Source organism: Oxyura jamaicensis, chromosome 3 (assembly GCF_011077185.1).
Source record: "Oxyura jamaicensis isolate SHBP4307 breed ruddy duck chromosome 3, BPBGC_Ojam_1.0, whole genome shotgun sequence".
In the NCBI taxonomy this organism is placed as follows: domain Eukaryota; kingdom Metazoa; phylum Chordata; class Aves; order Anseriformes; family Anatidae; genus Oxyura; species Oxyura jamaicensis.
In genome coordinates this window covers 115076389-115082231 of record NC_048895.1, presented here as the reverse complement: position 1 = coordinate 115082231, position 5843 = coordinate 115076389, and the positions used below count along the sequence as shown (strand labels likewise).

General features: G+C 46.1%; 1 non-coding gene across 1 annotated transcript; it reads left to right on the top strand.

The window, feature by feature from the left end:
• The first annotated feature begins 5571 nt into the window (after positions 1-5571).
• On the top strand, positions 5572-5643 carry TRNAW-CCA. Its single transcript has one exon. It is a non-coding gene; the product is annotated as a tRNA-Trp (tRNA).
• The last annotated feature ends 200 nt before the right edge of the window (positions 5644-5843 follow it).

Below are 5843 nucleotides of genomic sequence, written 5' to 3'. Positions count from 1 at the left end.
AAGCCAGGAGAAAGTATGGGAAAGTGTGATTATACCCTTGTGATGCTCATTATACTCATTTTGCAGGCACACAGACATAGGAGTATCCACCTCTGGCCATGGTCAGATACAGGATGCTGGATGAAGTTTAGGTCAGATTAACACAGTTGGATATAAAGCATGTATAGACATAATTCATCATCATTCATTGACTACTGAGGAGCTCCAAAATAAGCAAGTCCAGAAAAGATTAGACAAATTTATGAGGAAGAGGTCAGCTGGGGCCTATTAAACCCAGCAGTGTGGATGCAGTCAGTGGGCCCCCAGCTAATCTCTTCTCCAAATGCTGCCTGCCTGGACAGGGTTTCCCCACATACCTATGCAGCAGGTTTTCTGACGTTCAGAGCAAGTTCCGAATGCAGCAAACGGCGGTGGGCAGGCTTTTGGTTGGAAGCAGAAACCGTGGTAGCGAACACAACGTAAGGTGTCTTTGGGCAAGCCGAGACCTACAGGAAGAACGGCATTCCCAGTTGTGCTGCAGGATCAGTCCATTTACCATTGTCTTCCTCCTGCTGAAACCCCATGGACCCTTATTAGGGGTCTGATATAAATACCTCAAAAGCACAAGACAGATTTTCCAAAAGTTCTGCACTTCCTTGTGGACCTCACAGGACTCCAAGGAAGGCCTTTGTACAACCACAGAAAAGGATAGCTGTTGTTTCTGATCATAACCTGACCTTGATCATATCCTATCCTTGTAGTGGGTAGGGACAGCCCAGCCTTTGGATGCTCCCTAGTTCTGGGACTGCGGTGCTGCAGGCTGGTCATGGAAGGGACAACACGGTGCTTGTATGCACTGAGATGTACCTACACCTTACACCACACCAAGTGTTGGGATCTGGTACAGTTACAAGGGACAAGATAGTTGCCGGGTTTCTTCATTCTTTGAAAGCTTTACCTCAAAATGGGGGAATTTCCTTAAACATGAAAATTTAGGCTAAAAACACAATCAGTACATGAATCAATGCAACAGAATGACTGAGGAACAGGAGCCAGCATATTCACAGAGCCAACACAAACTTCTCTGGTGTAGTTCAACCTGAGTAATACAAGGGAATGCTTCAACCCCTTTCCTACGGTACATAAAGGAGAGGACTTGTGAAGTCCTCTTGGTTATGAAGAGGCAGATCATTTTCATGGTGCCTTCTTCCAGCAGTGCCACCATAAAGAAACTTAAAGGAGTTTTGAGAAGCCAGCAACCCCGTTGTGGTTCAACCTGCGCCTTCCATCAGAAAGTTGTGGTTTGACATCTGGCCACTTTGGCTTCATCTTTCCCTTCAGTTCCAGGACTAAGAAATAGGAACCGTCTCTAAAAGGAGCAGCAACAAGACTAACTGCCTCGTAAATGCAGACCCCACATGGGTCTTGCCCCTTACCTGGAGAAGACTGGAAGAGGAAGAGGAGAACAGCCACGAGGCATGAGAAGAGCTTCATGGTAAAAGGTCCCAGCTGCAGGAGACAGGACCACAGCACCAGAAATATGGAGCAGGGCAGGAAGGAGCACTCCTGCTTTATAGAGCTGTTGGAACAGAGCTGGCTGTCCGGGGACCTTGGCAGTGGTGAGTGTGGAAGGCGGGCCACAGAGCCACGAGTACAGCTTGACCGCTGCACGCTGCTAAACCTGAACAATGGCAGAGGGGCACAAAAGCAAGCTGAGAGGTAGCTACACCTCCTTACCAAGCCACTGGGAAGGCTGCTTCTCAATATCAACCCACCCAGAGAGCTTCATTACTTGTTAACGTCAAAGATCAAAGTGGTTGGGAATGGACCACCTAGAGAAAACACCTCATCATTTCAGTGGAAGAGGAGGCATCCGGGAATGACAGGAGATTAATGATGATATTGGCTATAGTACAGGGCCCAAGGTGCTGCTGCAGTGTTTGCAGTCCCTTTTCATCAATAACTAAATTTGTATGGAATTAGCCTAGCCTGGAATTAGAATTTGAACCAACTAAACAACCATTTTTATTTCTGAAAATACTAGTTGGCTTGACAATCCGGAGTCAATTCCCTTGCCCAGATGCATAGGCCTAGCTCCTTTGGGCTGCTCTAGGGTTTCAAGACTTCTCATGGGACTGCCAGCTAAGACACAGGATCTCTGGGACAGTCTACATATGACTACGGGGCAACTGGATGCCATTCATACCACCTAAGATTTGTGTGGCCAAATGCCTGATAGAGTCAGACGCTGAGATGTAAGCACCTACATATAGTTGAGTAAGCACTATTTAATATTATCCTAGGCTCCTAACTCATTCAGGACATCTTGGACCCTTTCCTTGAAACAACAAGAGTGGTTGCCTTGCACCCTCCCTGGTTTATCTTGGAAATGCTGGAAAATCAAGAAGAGCAGAGCAAGCCGAAGATGTGAAGAACAGTGAGATGCACAAGAAAGTGAAGATCTTGACAGATAATGATGTCTCCTGGATCCTGTGCTTGCTCGTTTTTCTCTTAGACACCTTGGAAAACACCCAGGTGGTGAGTTAACCCATCCAGGTCAAGCCAGCACACATCACATGGCATTTCCATCTCCACTGTTATGTCACTTGGAGCAAGCACCTGACCTCCAGCAGAATGTAGAAGAACTGAGAAGAACTTACACCTCAGAGATAGAGCATCAGGTTGGTAAGGAAAGCTGCAGATTAGTTAAGGTTCAGTGCTTTACACGTGGTTTCAGCCTGGAAGTGTTCTGTATCTTATGGAAAACACGTGTCAGTCAGAATGCACCAGCCTTTCTGGGCAAAGCCCGTTTGGTTTTATGATGCATTTAGGTGAAATTATGAAGAAAATGGCAGAAAGCCTTCCCAGGGAGGGCTCAGCATGTACCACTGTCCTCCTGGGCTTTGCTTCCTCAAATCCAGAGCCTTCCCCCAAGAGCAAGGTGTTAGAGCAGTCTGCGGTTAACTGGCTTGGTTTGTGCTCTGGCTGCTGGGACTTCATTTTCTGGAATTTATTGTATTGTTAAAAATATAATTTTGTTACTTACGAAGGGAAACCTTGACATACTGGAAGTGGTCAGCACCGCAGGATGCTGTAGCTATTGCTGAAGCTGCTCAACCCAGCGTGCTCATGCTGGTCTCTTCCCCAGCACCAAGTGCTCTGGGGGTGCCCATAAGCCACGAACGGGTGTTTGCTCACTCTGAGCTCCAAAGAGTCCTGAGGAAATGCTTTGTCATTTTTCTGTTGACAAACGAAATGAAGTGTTGTGAGTTTTGTTTTATTCTATTTTGGTTTGCTTTGCTTTGCTTTATTTTATAAACAGTGCCAACTATTTGAGCCTGTTCCTCCTGCACGTGGTATTTATGGATGTTGTTCTGACCCAGTGGCCTCGATGTCAACAATAGCAGCCTTCCCCTCCGTTAACGAGCATTGTTCTCTGCCTTTCTGGCTTCTTTCTTAGCTTTTCACTTCAGATTCGCAGGCGCCATTGGGTCTCCCGGGCAGCTATGTGGCAGGAGGTCTGTCTGGGTCACCTGTGGGCACTGCAGAGAAATGGAAGAAACAAGGCGCTGACAGGGAAGCATCAGCTGTCTCAGATTCCAGCTGAAGCCACGGGGAGTGTCTCAGCTCTCAGACAAGATCCAACATTGTACCTCATCAGGCTGGAGCAGTAACCCAGACTTCTAATTTTGCAAACTTGTTTTAAAAATTGCAAAAAAGTCACTGTTCTGCTTAATTAAGGACTGAAAATGTTCACTTTATTTTATTTTATTTATTTTATTTTATCTTATCTTATCTTATTTTATCTTATTTTATTTTTATTTATTTTATTTTTCATTTTATTTTTTTCCCATGGGAAATGCAGGAGATATACAATACCTCAAGCGTGTTAATCACCTGCTAGAAGAGGAGTGCTTTTCTAATGATCTAACGTCCAAAATCCTCTTCAGATTTGGTGTTAAATTAATTTTGGTAAATGAAAAATAAGCTGCATTTCCAGCCTGGCCTGGGGAAGGATGCTCCTTCACTGAGCCAAAAGCATCTCCTGCCTGGCTTTGCGGCTGGTGGAGCCCATCAGCTAGCTCATGGCTCCCTCTTGCGGGAGGCTTGGGTGGGAAGAGATGGAAAAGGTCTTGTGGGGCAGGGCTTGCTCAGGCTGACAGGCAGCTGCCCGCCTCCTTCTTCTGTCTTCTGCGTTGCTAATTTAGAGGAAACACCTGATGATTGTTAATAGGTCCGGAGAGCAGGGAAGAGCTTTGGTTTCAGACACGGAGCTTGAGGGAGTGAGTTCCCCACGTTCAGGACAAATATACAACTATAATGTTAACTTGTTACAGCTTTATATAACTTTATATAGCATACGATTTTATAAAACCATGTAACTACAGTAATAATGGGAGATATGCTGCTCAGTACACAGGTAGGCGCCTTCCTTGCAGGCACATTCAGGTATCTAAGGCAGAATCCCACCCCAGCAGATGGTCCCCTAGCACTTCACTTGCCAATCAATGATACCTTTCACAGTCAGAGAAGGGTTACCACAGGATTCCACTTATTTCATTTAAAAATAAAGTTCATTTTCAAAAACTTAAATAGGAAGGGTTTTGGACAGTGTTTTGCCCAGGTTTATTTTTTTTTTTTTCACAAGAGCATTACCATGTAGACTTGTACCCTACCGTTTGGACCAGACCTTGGAGGCCTTTTCCAGCCCTAATGATTCTAGGATTAGCCCAGGTGAGAATGCTGTAATTTGTTCCCCCACAATCGTCCACTAATAGAAATCTGATAAAATTCAGCAGCAGTCTTTTCCTCCAAATTAATATTATCTATCTACTGCGTTTATACACAGTACGTGCAGACTATGGACAAGAAACTCATTGACTATACAAGTCAAGCAAACTGCTTTAAGCATAGTTAGTTAACTGTATCCTCTGCAGAAAATTTATGTCTATTAAACTATCACAACATTCCAGTAACTTTGGGGTTAATTTTTATTTGCTTTTATGACCTTTCTCTCAGTTCTTGGCAAGTAAGAACGAACTGCAGACATGTCAGAATTTGTGACATTAGGCTGAAGGCAGAGTGGTGGGAAATGATAAAAGTGGAGCAAAACAAAGATGGGTTGAACAGGAAACACCACACTTTGAAAGAGAAAAGGTACGGGAATGGGAAAGAAAGAGGTGCTGTCACCCTGTCTCTATCCAGTCCTCCAACTGCAGGAGGTTCAGATGAAAGAGGACATATGAAAAGGATGTTGCACTGACTATTTTTGAGAAAAATGTCTGGTGGCTTTCTGATATGAAAAGGTCATATTGTTGGCAGAAGACATGAGCCAAGGCAAATCCCAAGTTGGGTTCCCCACCACTTCCAGGGGAACACCAGGGCAGCCTGATCCCCACCTCTTCCACCATGGCCAGGTCATGGACACAATATTAGGTCAAACCAGGCAAGAGTCAACCTTGCAGTCTCCTGATCCCCAGCCAGGTGTGATGTCCATGACACCACCAGACCACTCCACCCATGGTCACCTCAGGGAGGACACTGGCACCACTCTGACCACATTAGGTGCCAAGAAAACCACCTCAGCATCCTGACCTCGTGGCGCAAGGGCAGCGCGTCTGACTCCAGATCAGAAGGTTGTGTGTTCAAATCACATCGGGGTCAGCCCTGGGCAGCACTCATCACCCTGTCTATTGCCCCTGCTTTTAGGGATGCCTGCTTGGCCCAGGGAGACGTCTCCCCTAACTCCTGGGCAACCTGTGCCGGCCTGGCAGAGCAGCACAGGGTGGCACTGGCAGGGACAGGCACTTCTGAGGGGCCAAGGGTGATGTCCCCAAGGAGGATCAGGGCAACTGGGAGAGGTG